This window comes from Solea solea, chromosome 21 (assembly GCF_958295425.1).
Source record: "Solea solea chromosome 21, fSolSol10.1, whole genome shotgun sequence".
NCBI classification, from domain to species: Eukaryota; Metazoa; Chordata; class Actinopteri; order Pleuronectiformes; family Soleidae; genus Solea; species Solea solea.
In genome coordinates, this window is record NC_081154.1 from 5,525,190 (window position 1) to 5,538,606 (window position 13,417).

The following is a 13,417-nucleotide window of genomic DNA, read 5'->3' on the forward strand; positions in this document are numbered from 1 at the left end:
TCTCTTCCTGTCTCTGCTGTATTTTCTTACTCCTGCCAGGAAAACCACATGTACACTATATATATTTATATACATTCTAGCCCATATCTAAAGACAATACTTGTACTGCAGAGCCAGTGGGGCTTTTGAATGGTGGTCAAAAGGGATCATGTTTTGTATCCCAGTTAGCGGTTTGGGAGGGAAAGAAAGACACTGGCGTAAATCAAAGAAGTGAAACAAAGATCATCTGTCTCATGTCTTTTCTCTTTTAACAGGAAGAAAATGTCAAACGTCTGAGGGGTTTGTGACTGATGACATGATGGCGAGGGCACCGTGAGTCGAAAAAACACACACACACACACTCAGACAGAGTTCAGGCATCTGGAGCAGGAGACGTTAAGACAATATCCATCAGAGTCGGAGAAGAGGAGACATTTTCTGCCGTGAAACTGTAGCCAGCTCAGCTGTGTGTCCTCGGGCGGGAAAACAAACACACACACATTTGCACGGAATTCGTAGCGAGGACACTCAAAGACTTAATGCATCTCACTAGCCCCTTACCCTAACCTTAACATCACAACTAAATGCCTTGCCCTTAACCTAAACCCAATTCTAACCCTAAAACCAAGTGTTAACCCTCAAAAAGCTTTTGTAAGGGGTGACAGAACGTGAGGATCAGCCAAAAATGTCCTCACTTTCCCAAAATGTCTTTTTGGTTTATATTTTTTGGTCCTTCTTGTTGTCTTTTGGTTTCCTCCTGAAGCCAACCAGGAACTAGGACTAGGGGAAGCAGCGCTGCTGTCATGTTCTCAGTCACTAGTGTCAGCTCTTCTTCAATAGAACATGATGTTCTTGTTTAGGCCTCACAGCAAGAAGGTCACTGACTCAGAGCCCAGTTTGGCCAAGGGTCTTACTGAGTAGAGTTTGCATGTTCTACCATGTGTGCATTGGTTCTCTTCAAGTACTCTGGGTTCCTCTTAGCAGTCCAAAAACCTGCAGATTGAGGTTTAGGTTAACTGGACACTCTAGGTTGTCCATAGGTGTGACTGTGAGGGTGAATAGTTGTTTGTCTTTGCATGTTTGACCAACAACAGACTGGCAACCTGTCCAGGGTCTTTTGATTTGCTCCAGTACTTACACAACAATCCACAAGTTGAATATGAAGTGGTTGATAATAGATGGATGGAAACTACCATTTACAGACAAGGAGATGATAAAGCATGTCTATTAACTTCAATTTACAAAACGTCAAATAACGCTTCATTTAATTTAATTAGCTTCATTTTATATATTTATACAAAATACGCTCCTATATTAAGGTACAAAATTATAATAATATTATACTAAGGGCACAACAATGGTCTTTAAGAGGTACAAAGGGTACAAATTAGTACCCGATGTCAAGGGAAAGAACCTGTACCAGCCCATAACTCTGTACCTTATTTTCTGAGAGTGTATTAAAACTAACCCAAAACACAACTATGTACAGGTCTTAAATCTGTGAGTTTATGTGTGGCCTGTCCATAAAACACCCCCTGCTCAGTCCACTAACTCTACAGGGATAGTTACAAAATTGACTTTATATAATCTGTCAGTGGATGTTTGAATGCATCTTACCCAAATCTAAACTTAACCCAATTCAGACCTCACTCCTTCAGCCAAGTCTTAACCCTGACAAACTCTTTGAAGTTGTGAGGACTGACAAAAATGTCCTCACAGTGATGGTTTTTAACCAAACTGTGTCCTCAAAGCGGCCATGACATACAAATGATCAAGTGCCTGTGAGGGAGTTTGACGGAAAATTACACAAAGCTTTTATTTCAAAGGGGAAAAACTTTTTAACTCCAGAAAACATTGATAGTGACAACATTCAGGGGTTGATTCAGGTCATGTATGACCTATATTTCACACACACACAGTGGACGTCCTGAGAACAGAGCAGCAGCAGCAGCAGCAGCAGCAGCAGCAGCAGCAGCAACAGCAGCAGCAGCAGCAGCAGCAGCCCTGAGTGACACTAATGGCCACACACTGCTGCGCTTCACTGTGAGCGTTTCTGTGGGAGCTGCTTTTCCCTGCAGGAAACAAATCTGAGAGAAAATTTGACAGATCCAGAGTTCCACTCACCACTCATGTCATAACTTGACTTATTTCTGTTGATTTTGGAAGAATTTAAAGACTAAACACTCTAAACTCGCGCATGCATGTGTGTGTGTGTATGTGTGTGTGTGTGTGGAGCCACAGATATTCTCCTCGGTTAAGCTTGACTTGAGGGGGCGGAGCCACTGAACCGCAGTGGTTGGCCGTGCTGATGTGGTCAGGGAATGGTGACAGGCGTCATGTTGAATCTCGACCATCTGCTTGTTGTTTGAGCTCACAGGTGTTGTGACAGGTGATGAAGGTAGATTTGTACCAGTACCACCTGTCAATCACACAGTGACCACGCCCCAAAATCAGACATATTATATTGTTCATTTGGCTCTGAATGGGACCATTATTTACTAAATGGAACAAGCAATGTTTTTACTCACCCATATTCACACTCACTTCTTTGAGCAACCGACTTAGTCGTCCTCTAGTGATGATTTGGGAGAATGCAGGCGTCATGCACTTCTGCAAGTGCTTCGCAGTCCATTTTCTATTTGTTTATTTTTTTATTCATAGTCTGGGTTTCAATCAACCAAGTTATTCCAGGAGTTATGGAAAGCACATATGAGCCTCATCAAACTACAGTTATCCACAATACCTTTCTGCAGACATGTTTACGTGTCTCTGTATCTAAACATATTCCTTTATTTAGCATATTTTAATGGCATAGAACTGGGTTCAAAATTTGGGTAAATGTCAGTACAATGCAGGTCTTGATTTTAAGACAGTAATGACAATGACTTTCAATAGGAAGATGACTTTATTCACCTACACAGCTAAGATTAAAGGTGAAATTAGGACATAGATACATAACAAGGTTGGATTCATCCATACCATAATATGTAATGTTTTGTGTGTGTGTGTGTGTGTTTTATCATGAACAGATATTGTATTGGTCACAGTCAGTGCAGCAAAACAAGCAGATCCAACTTCCCGCAGCAGTGCACTAATATTGGAGTGGTAATAACAATAGACTGTCTGTGCACACACACACACACACATGCAGAATCACACACACTCTGGGGCAGATATATAGCAATCTGATGGTCTGTCTGCTGTGGTAATGGCGAAGGAGAAGCAGATGAAGTTAGATGGATAGCTTTCAGCATTTACCATTAATGACGAACAGGACACACACACACACACACACACACACACACGCATGCTTACACATTTATTTTCATTTTTCCCTTTTCTCCACTCCAGTATCATATTCCCTGTATCATATCTTTTCTTTGGTTCCCACTTGAGGCTGCATGACGACCCCTGATGTATACGTTGGTTGCAGAATAACCGGTCGTATGATTGACGCCAGCTGAGGCTCTGCACTGCCATCTTCTGGATTTGCACATAAGTGATAAGAAAATGCATAAGATCAAAGTAACACACTGTAAAACAAAGAATGTAATAATGATGTAATGGACATGGAGAGAAAATGAAAGTGGCTAAATGCTTAATAAAGCTAAAGGAAAACCATGGATTCAAGTGGTTCAATAGTAAACTCTTTACGTTTGTCCAATTTTTTGTGAATTACATAACTGAGCTCACATAAGCTAAAGTGACTTTGTTGCCTGAACATATTAACGTGCATCACATGGCGATGTAAAGCCTATTTTTCATTGCCAACATTGACTCGTTAATGCGGTAAAATCCGAACTTCTGAACCCTGAAGTTCCGCTGACAGATCCACATTATGGACACACTGGTTTTCTGCACTCTCACCACCTTTAGCCTGTGGTCGTGTTCGGACTCAGGTCCAGATTAATAAACAATTCACAACATGCTGGAAAAGATTGTTCGCAGCCTTAAAGTTTGCCAAAAGCAGAGTTTGTGGAGACGGAGAAATAACAGGTGTAGACGATTTGACCCCCACGGGTCGCGATGCATTATGCACACAGGATCCTTCTACGCTCGCATGCATGCATCCATCCTTGATCCGAGCTCCAGTCCACCTTGTAGCAATCTGTGCGCGCTGCGCATCAAATCATGCATTCCTGCCGGTGATTGAAACAGCATGGACATCGGACCGGGAGAAGGATTTGTAAAATACATGGCAACAAATTATTTACAGGGATCCCTGCCACCCAAAAACATATGTACACTGAGAGAAGGATGATATACTGTATATTTTTTAGTGGGACTTTTATGAGATGTGATGGACAGACACACAGCTGAGATTTACGGCTCTGGCATGACCTGCTCGTCCACGGGGAAGTGTTAAGGAAAAGACGGGAAGACGACATGACATAAGGAATAAAAAGGTGAAAGGAGAGGAGGAGGAGAATGAGAGAGCACAGCCTGAGCGGGAGAGACAAAACGTAAGTTAGTAAGTTTGGGAGTTTAACTAGTGCCATAGCCATGTTTGAAATCTGGATATATACATACTTGGAGAAGACGTGCAACGAGCAATTAAGACTGTTAGAACACAGGATAATGTACTGGCGTTATATACATTAAGTGAAAAGTAGGCTCTTTTGTTTTTTTCCAACCACAGATATTGCCCCCTGGTGGCTTTTCAATAACTTGTTACTTCCTGGTTAAACTCACCCTATAAACCCGAAGACTGGATCCACTCTTTTATAAACAGTCTATGGCAACGGACACAGTCAGGAAGCTCGTTCCTCTGCCAAAACTCGAAACACTGTCGATACTTTTAATTATTGTCCTTAAACACTTGACACTTTTTGGAGCGCGCAGTCAAACACTTCCCATGTATTACATTTCCAGACTTCGCAGTTGGGACTTGTTGAACTTTTGCTCTTATTCTCCATTATTGATCTCTGCAGGATTGTATCGCACCATGATCACAAGGAATGTGGATATCCATCCGTTTTAAGAGGAAGTGAAAAGCACACGATTTTTATAGTTTATTTTTTTTTATAGCCGAGCTGCTGTGAAAGCAGAAATCCTCTCATTGGCTTGGTGAGACCTTAGAATGTGCACACAAAAGGGTTTTCTTTCCTTCCTTCCTATACTTCTCTTTTGCTTTTATTGACATATGGTTTTCAGAATTTTATGGCTTTGTGTTTCTTTTGTTGTGTATCTTCAGACGTGCTATTTAAATACAATTATTATTACTCATTTCAACACCTTTTATCCAGTGTTTTATAACTTGGTGTGAGACATTTAGATGATCAGAGGTTATCAAGGTAAGTTTACAAAACTAAAAATATGGGCCATAAAATCTAGACAATTAGCTCAAAAGCATCAGAACACTCAACAGAGTACCTGAAGTGTAGGCTTTAAGAGATGGCAAGGAATAATACACCAATTCTCTGAAAGAGAATCTGAAATGTTATGCCTTTTAGCAGTTTAATTCATAAATCAAAAACAGACACGTCATATTTATGATGTGGTTGCCATTAGACCAGAGTTCCTTCTTTGTTGGTTAGGATTTCATGCTCGCTAACTTCGGAATAATAGCTGATCTTTGGCTCCTGCCCACTGAGATGATTTCTGCCTCTGGAGCCGTTCTGCCTAAGAGGAACATTTTCTTAAAGTAAAACCTCAAGCTGTGAGTGTTAACGGGACCTGGGGGAGTGGTTTGGAATGGGGGGGACGGGGCCTTTGAGGGGAGGAAGGGGCGAGCTGATTGAGGGGCAGGACAGAGAATGGAGGGCTCATAAAACTTGCCCGGGGTCTGATGCGGTCTCGCTGCTTTTCACACAGACTGATGTTAACTGTGGCAGCGAGGTGGAGGGTCCAGGTTTGGTGTGTTTATCCTGGACGAAGAAGGTAGCTGGGTGCATGAAGAGAGAGCAGCGACTGTGGAAGATCTCCAGGTTCTGACTGCAGATGGGTGGCCTTTACAGTACGTGTGAGAGTTCCACTGAATAGGCCGAACCGCATGTGTTCATGTGGCGGATGTTCATGCTGCCCAACTGACAGAATCATTATTGCCTCGCAACGTACTTGCACATCCATAAGGGACCTTTCGCATAGGAAGTAGCTCCAGTCCAGCGCCGTAAAAACCATCATTTACTATGTCTTTTTTCGCAACGCACATCATTCTTCACCATCTCAGCTGGATACTAACCTGAAGCTCAGCTTTCCAACTACAACAATGTGTAACCATGTGTAAAGACACTGATAGAACACTGTTCCCCACCAGTGGTGTAATGTAACAAAGTACAAATACTTTGTTACATTGTTCAATTTCTTACACATTCCAACCTTCCAGTTGAAAGACAACTCAACTATCACTGAGCTACTATGGCTCAATCCTTACTTCTTACTTTTATACTATCAGAAAATTACTTTTGATACTTTAAGTACATGACATTTGACATTTACTGTACTTTTACTTAAGTAATATTATAGAAAAGTGACTTCAACTTCTACCAAAGTCATTTTCTGGTAAGATACTTGTACTTTTACTCAAGTATCTCTTTTAGGTACGGTGAAGTAAACATGTCTTGAGAGTGCTTGTGCAACATATTAGCATTTAATAATAAATATTAATTCATCGTCTACCGCTTTATTCTCCACATGAGGGTCGTGGGTTGCTGGTGCCAATCTCAGCTGACATATGGCAAAAGGTGGGGTACACCCTGGACAGGTCGCCAGTCCATCACAAGGTCAACACAGAGACAAACAACCATCCACTCTTACTCTCACACCTAATAATTCTTTAACAAAAGGCTAGAGAAAATTCATCAAATTCATTTAGTGACCCAAAAAAATCTCCCACAACCCACCTGTGGGTCCCGGTGCAGTCTATGGGAATGACATCTTTGTGGTAAGGCTTGTAAGTGTAGTACATACATACACAAAACCTCCTCCTACTGTAAAACAACAATCCTCACCTTGATTTATTGCCTTTCCTCATTTTCTCATGCATATCAGGGCAGTGCGTTACGTCAGGATTCAAACCATTAAGTTGCAATGGAGCGCGACTCGTTCAACAGCACAGCACATTTGGCTCATTAACACACCCAGTTTACCGTCTCCGTGCAGGATGGCTCTAGCTGTGCAGAGATTCCTGATTTCCTGAGGATAATCTTGAAGAACAACTTCCCAATCTCACACTTGACTGAAATGTAAAACCAAGGGCTGTGTTGGCTACCAGAGGGTTTAGTGCCACGACATTTTGTGTGTGCTTTATCAACATAATTGTCCACAGAGACTTGGCTGTTGCTCAGTCTTCTGCATACTGGAGCAGCACTAGTATTAAAAGATTTCAACCACTTGAAGTCAACTTTAAACTGCTACTCACAAGCTTGAAAACAATTAGGCTTTGTATTTTTCAAATGTATACAATCCGTTCTACCATTTTGTTTGGCTAAGAATGCTAAAAATAAATGCTGCTTTGAACCCAGAGCAGGACAAAGCCGCTGATGTTAACCTACTGTCTAACACTAGCATCCAGGATTAGCCCTAATTCTGCTAGAAATGTAACATTTGCTTGGAAAACATGGAAATAAACAGTCTTTATAAGCGAATGCCAGTTCCATTTTTGAGGACTATCAATTACAATTTTCATGGTTCTATTTTTATCCACAGCTTTAGAGTGTTAAAGTGTTAGATGGTTAGATGGAAATTCGCGGGGTTGTGGTTAGCATCTGCAAGCGAATGGCAGTTCCATTTCTGTGGACTGTCACTAATGTATTTCATGCTTACCCTCGAAAAAAACTTTACCTAAACACTGTAAAAACATTTCATGGTTTTGCTGAGTCACTATTGCAGATATGTATAGGCAACCTAGTGGAGCATTGACATTAAACACTAAACACAGAAATAGTAAAAAAAAAACAAAGAAGTACTTTCTTTCCAACAAAAACTGCACTCACCTTCTTGTGTGATTGTTTTTGCCAACATTGAGCTCCATCCCGTTCCAAAAGCTTATTTGTGTAAGTAGGCAACAAAATGGAGCATTGGCATCAGCATGAAAATAAGCAGAAAGTACTAAGGCAACACTAACATTTAAAGGTTATAGATTAACGTTATACATTACTGAAATTAACGTAATTATTGTTCTATTTTTGTGGACTGTCACTCATGCTAACCCCATCAAAACTTTACCTAAACACAGTAAAAGCATTTCATGGTTTTGCTGAGTCACCATTGCAGGTATGTAGGCAACATAATGGAGCATTGACATGAGGTTAATACTAAACACAAAAATAGAAACATTTTTGCTTTCTTACCAATGAAAACTGCACTCACCTTCTTGGGTGATGGTTTTTGGGCAACATTGAGCTCTGTTTCATTCCAAACACTGACTTAATATGTGGCACAGTACCTCATCCTTCTGCTCTTATCATCACTGTAACTAATTTGGGTAAATTAACTGCCATCATGTCAGTAACAAGTAAATTGGCCGTCTCATTTCGAGTCCATAACCACAACTTTTGGACTTGAGCCTCACAGGCCATCAGGCCATCACCTCTGCTGCCTTTTGGCCTTTTCATCCCTCACACACATGGTTTTCCTCAGGGGAAGGTGCTGAGTGAGAGATGAAAAACCCGATTAGTGCTATCAAAAGAATCCAGGACTACAGGCAGTATTTGCCGAACTGCCAAGGGCAGATTGAGTTAACTGGAATGAGCTGCAGGTAAGGATAATAGTCTTTATTGAGAGACCTAAGCCATACGGCATATAAAATGATTTTTACAGCTTCAGATTTTCCGAATGCCACTTGCATGAACGATATTGATAGAGGGAAAATTTATAAGTTAGCTGTAGCAAACTTTAATGTCCTGTGCCTGACAAAATGTAATAAATTCTGTCTTCAATGCATGAAAATAATACTCTCTATATTGGACATTTAAAACAAGCTGATGTAGGTTTTTAAGGCCCAGTCTTGAGGATTCTTACCTCACACTCGTGGCAGTACTGCTCGGATCTTTTACTTCACTCTTTTTAACTCACAACCTGAACACATTTCCTTCCTTTAAACTTACATCTGGACTCAATGCTTGGCAGATTTAGATGATCCGAATGACAGAACCTGAGGATCAGTCCAGGCAGAAAGAGCTTAACGTAGCACCATTTTAAGGACTTACGCTCTTCATGTCAGAACTTTCATGACTACTGGTGTGATTAGTGACGACTGATCGTCCGCAACCCTCAGATCAGACGTTAGGTCATCCCACCACTCCCAGCCAGGATGAAGCCCAGATGCTTCGACCTCCCCCAGTTGGCTCCCTGAGTGCAGTAGCTTTTATAAGATGATGAAGCTACCATATTAGGACGAGAATGAAGAGACACCTGTCTGCCTTCAGGTTATGGTTAAACCAGATGCTGAAACTCCATCTGTCCAATTTACTCTGCGCTAAATGTCAGAGGTTCATGCAGAAATGTGTTATGACTTCTTGAACTCTAGTGTTGGAATGAATTTCATCAGTAGATCAGGATTGAGTTGCACTATGTACTGCAAATATATATATATAGAATTTATATATACTTTAATTTGGAGCTTGGTCCTACTTAAGATCTTAGTAGGTACTTAAACAATTGAAGGGATAGATCATGTTTTTTGCAGTGTGGTTGAATGAGGTACGGAAACATTATCATCGCAGACTTTGCTGAGCTCGTCTGAGCCCACTGCAGTTTCAGCCTGAGAGGGGAAACAGATTTTATCCACCTAACAAAAGGCTTGACTCTTTAGATCAGTGCCTGCTTGAGTTAATGATATACGTTTGCCACCTTTTCTTGTCATTAACCAGCCTTTTCCAGCTGGTTTGCAATCCAGCTTGTAATCCGGTCTTTCCTCTGCAACAAAGTCTGTAGAGAAAATGACAGATTTTAAATCCTGGCACAGAGGTATTGATAATCCACTGCTTTCTCTGTCAGCATTTTTGTGTTTTTGATATTTTAAATTCTTTGTTTGGATTTACCTAAGTGACAAAAACTTACCAAACTAGGCAGCAATGGACCAGCAGCTTCTGTGTCCCTGTGAGCCAAAAAACGCTGATTTTCTCTATGGACTTTGGTATCTGTTTGCAATCTAACGTTTCCAGTCACAAACAGTGTTTTACAGTGATATAAAGTGGTGAATATATTCTTTAAGATATCATAGACTTAAGGAGGTGTAGATTTTATGAGCTGAGGCTTTTGTTAAGTGGATGAAATGCTGACAGCCATGTTATGAGAAAGAGTCAGGGTCCAGGTCCAAGGCGGCCTGGCAGCTCGGTTAGTAAAGTCAGTGTTGACAATTTGTCATATAACCACACTTCGAAAAACCCAAACTATCCATCTGCTATGAAAGCCACTCTCCTGTATAACAGAGGCCACAGCAATTAATAAAACAGTTGTAGCAAGTAAAGGAATGTTTAATGATAAATAAATGACAGTATGCGCTTGTTCTACGATGAGAAATGTGTCAGTATTATGCAGAAAACTTGCTTCAGTGTGTGACTCCCAGACGTTAATGGTGAATAAGCAGGGTGTTACTGGGAACTGGTGTCTGTCGGAAACCACTTATGGCTACCTTTACTCAAATAGTTGGAACCTGTCAATACGTCTTTAAGTTTGTCTGAGTGGAAAGCTGTAAATCTCATCTAATGAAGTAATCATCGAACCTTCCACATCAGTCGGAAAACTTGGCGACGCGCAGCACAATGTTGACTTTGTGCCACGGCGAAGTAAACATATGTCAGTCTATGCGTTTAATAGTCGTGTCTCTTTCGCGTTTCTGACACGTTAAGTATCAGATTTCTGTCGTCAAAAAGTGTAAATCTTTCACGATGCTTTTCCACCCCATCGACTGAGACGACCACAGCTCTGGCTCCTGCTCAAGGCTCCACAGTGACTGTTGTTTTGCTTTCCTAAAGCTGTGGAGACGTATGATGAGGATTTCCGCTGAAAGAGCTGTTGAATTTCTCCCCCGTGATTTGGGCGGCGTCCCCCCAGGGGCGACCTCCCACACTCCGCGATGTTGACATATTTTCAGGCTGGCTGTACAAATCTGCTATTTCCCCCCATTCTCACCCTTAAACAGTGTGTATGTGCACATGTGACTTACACAGCCATTAAGTCCTTCACACTCTATTCATCTATTCGACATATTGAACTTTTATTCTCAGTTGACTACTTCCTTTTCATTGACGCCCATTCAATTACCTTTTCAATCTCCTCTGCCATTTCCGACTCTTTCAGAAACTTGGAATTCTCTGGCTTGCCGTCCCCAAAGAAAGAGCAATTACCCATGTTTTCATTTTTAAATATCGACCCATTTTGGTCAGGATATAATTATAATTAGGATATCCTTTTTCACTTGCCAGTAATAAGTCAAATGTGATGATTTCCCCTTCAAGTTTCACTCAGCTGGAAGGCTTTTTCCGAGCCTGAGAGGTTTTGCATAGATGGATGCTTGGCGTCGCGGCCGCGGTGATGGATTCGAGGCCCTTCTCAGAAACAACACGGCTTACCTTTTAATCGCGCCGGTCCACTTTGCACATTAGCACAATCAGTTTAATTGGGGAAATAGCTGTGCAAAAAGAGGTGACATCAAAGACGAAGGCAAACATCCCAGCTCATGCAATCCATTGCTGCCGTTGCTCGGCGGGGCGGCGCATCGCGGTGGCTGCAGTGGAAAATGTGAATTGTTCGCAATACGTACTTGTAAGGTATTTGAGAAATTTATTTCTTCATGTGGGTTTTATGTTTATGAGTCAGTTTCCCTTATGAAACATGTCCTCGTCTAACAATAACAGCAACTTACCTAGATAGAGGCCAGTTAGCTAGCAGCTGGCTAGCTAGCTAGCTAGCTACCTACCTACCAGGCCAGTTAACTAGCACCTACCTACCTACCTTACCTTACCTTACAGGCTAGTTGACTACCAGTTGGCCAGGTAGCTAATCAGTAATCAGACCTTTAGTCACTACTGTGAACACGAAATTGGCAAAATTGCTAACATATAGTGCTGCTATAATAAATCATCTTACTGTTTGACTACTAAGTACTTCGATGACTGATTAATTGGTTTGAGTGTTTTTTCCTCCCCAGCTTCTATTTCCTTGTGTCTTTTCCTTTCTACAAGACAGAAAGGACAAATTAATCAATAACGAAAATAATAATTTGCTGCAGTGTCTGCGTGCGTGTGTGTGCTAGAACCTCAGCGTCTCCACAGGCTAAATGAGAGTGTGTGGTTAGAGGCTGTAAAAGCAAAAGCAATGAGCTGAAAGCTGTTAAAACTCCGAGGAGGCGATAAAAACAACAAGTGAACCATTGTTTACTTAAAATGTATTGATTAATTCAGCTTTATTAAGCAGCCATTTTGAAATGACCTCAGCACGTAAAGACAAATAATGTAGACTGAGATGAAGAAGAACAACATAAAACAACATAGGCCTAAGTCAAACAGGAAATAGGTCATAGCCTCCCTTGCTTTTAAAGTTGTGCTTTTTGTTGTGCTCAACACACTCAACTATGCTAAAGTACCAAGGAGAAAGCGCCCAATAATATTCTACCAGCATTTAATGAATTCAGGTTCCCTGTTGTGTGCAGTCACGCATGCACAAGGTCATAACAACACAATGAAAGTACAAACTCATGTTTGCGTGATTGAGATTTAAACAATTTACATATATTTAACATGATCCTGGCCTTACATACAAAACGCCTTAAAATATGGAAATGTGCGTGGATTCCAAAAGACCTGAAAGTAATTCTTCTCCCACTGTAAATACATTTAAATTCAAATATTTCGTAATGCGTCCTTCAACCTCAACTTTCAACCCTTAACCTGAATCGTTAAAACCTCATCTCCACACTCGGTGGAGGGCAATCCACGGCCGCCCCGGCTCTCACTCATCACTCATCACCACGCGCAGTGACCTCAGCAGAGGCCGCAGAGGTCAAGACCACGCTGTCCATCTCTGTTACTCCGTTCATGAATAAACAGAGGCCAGTGTACGGGTGTGCGTGTCCGTCAGGGTGCGATCACACGCGCAACACAACACAACGCACACATGTGCACACACACACACACACACGGCCTCGTGCCGACTACTTCTGGCATAATTAGAAACATTTGCGATCATTTGCAAAAGGGAACACGAGCTCTGATGGGATCCAGATGCACTACTGGGTTTCGCCGAAATACAGGAACCCTTATTTACGAGGGGGGCCATTACTGGCTCCTCACCCAGGGAGGTGTATGTATGAATGTATGAATGTATGAATGTATGTATGTGTGTGTGTGTGTGTGGTTTGTCCAGTTACTAAATGAGTGTTTGGATGTGTAGATCATCCATATTCAGGTCACACTCAGTTTAGTTTGGCGTTTGTTTTAATGAGAGAAAGAGCAGAAAAATAAATGAACACAGATGAGTTTTCAATTAATTTTGT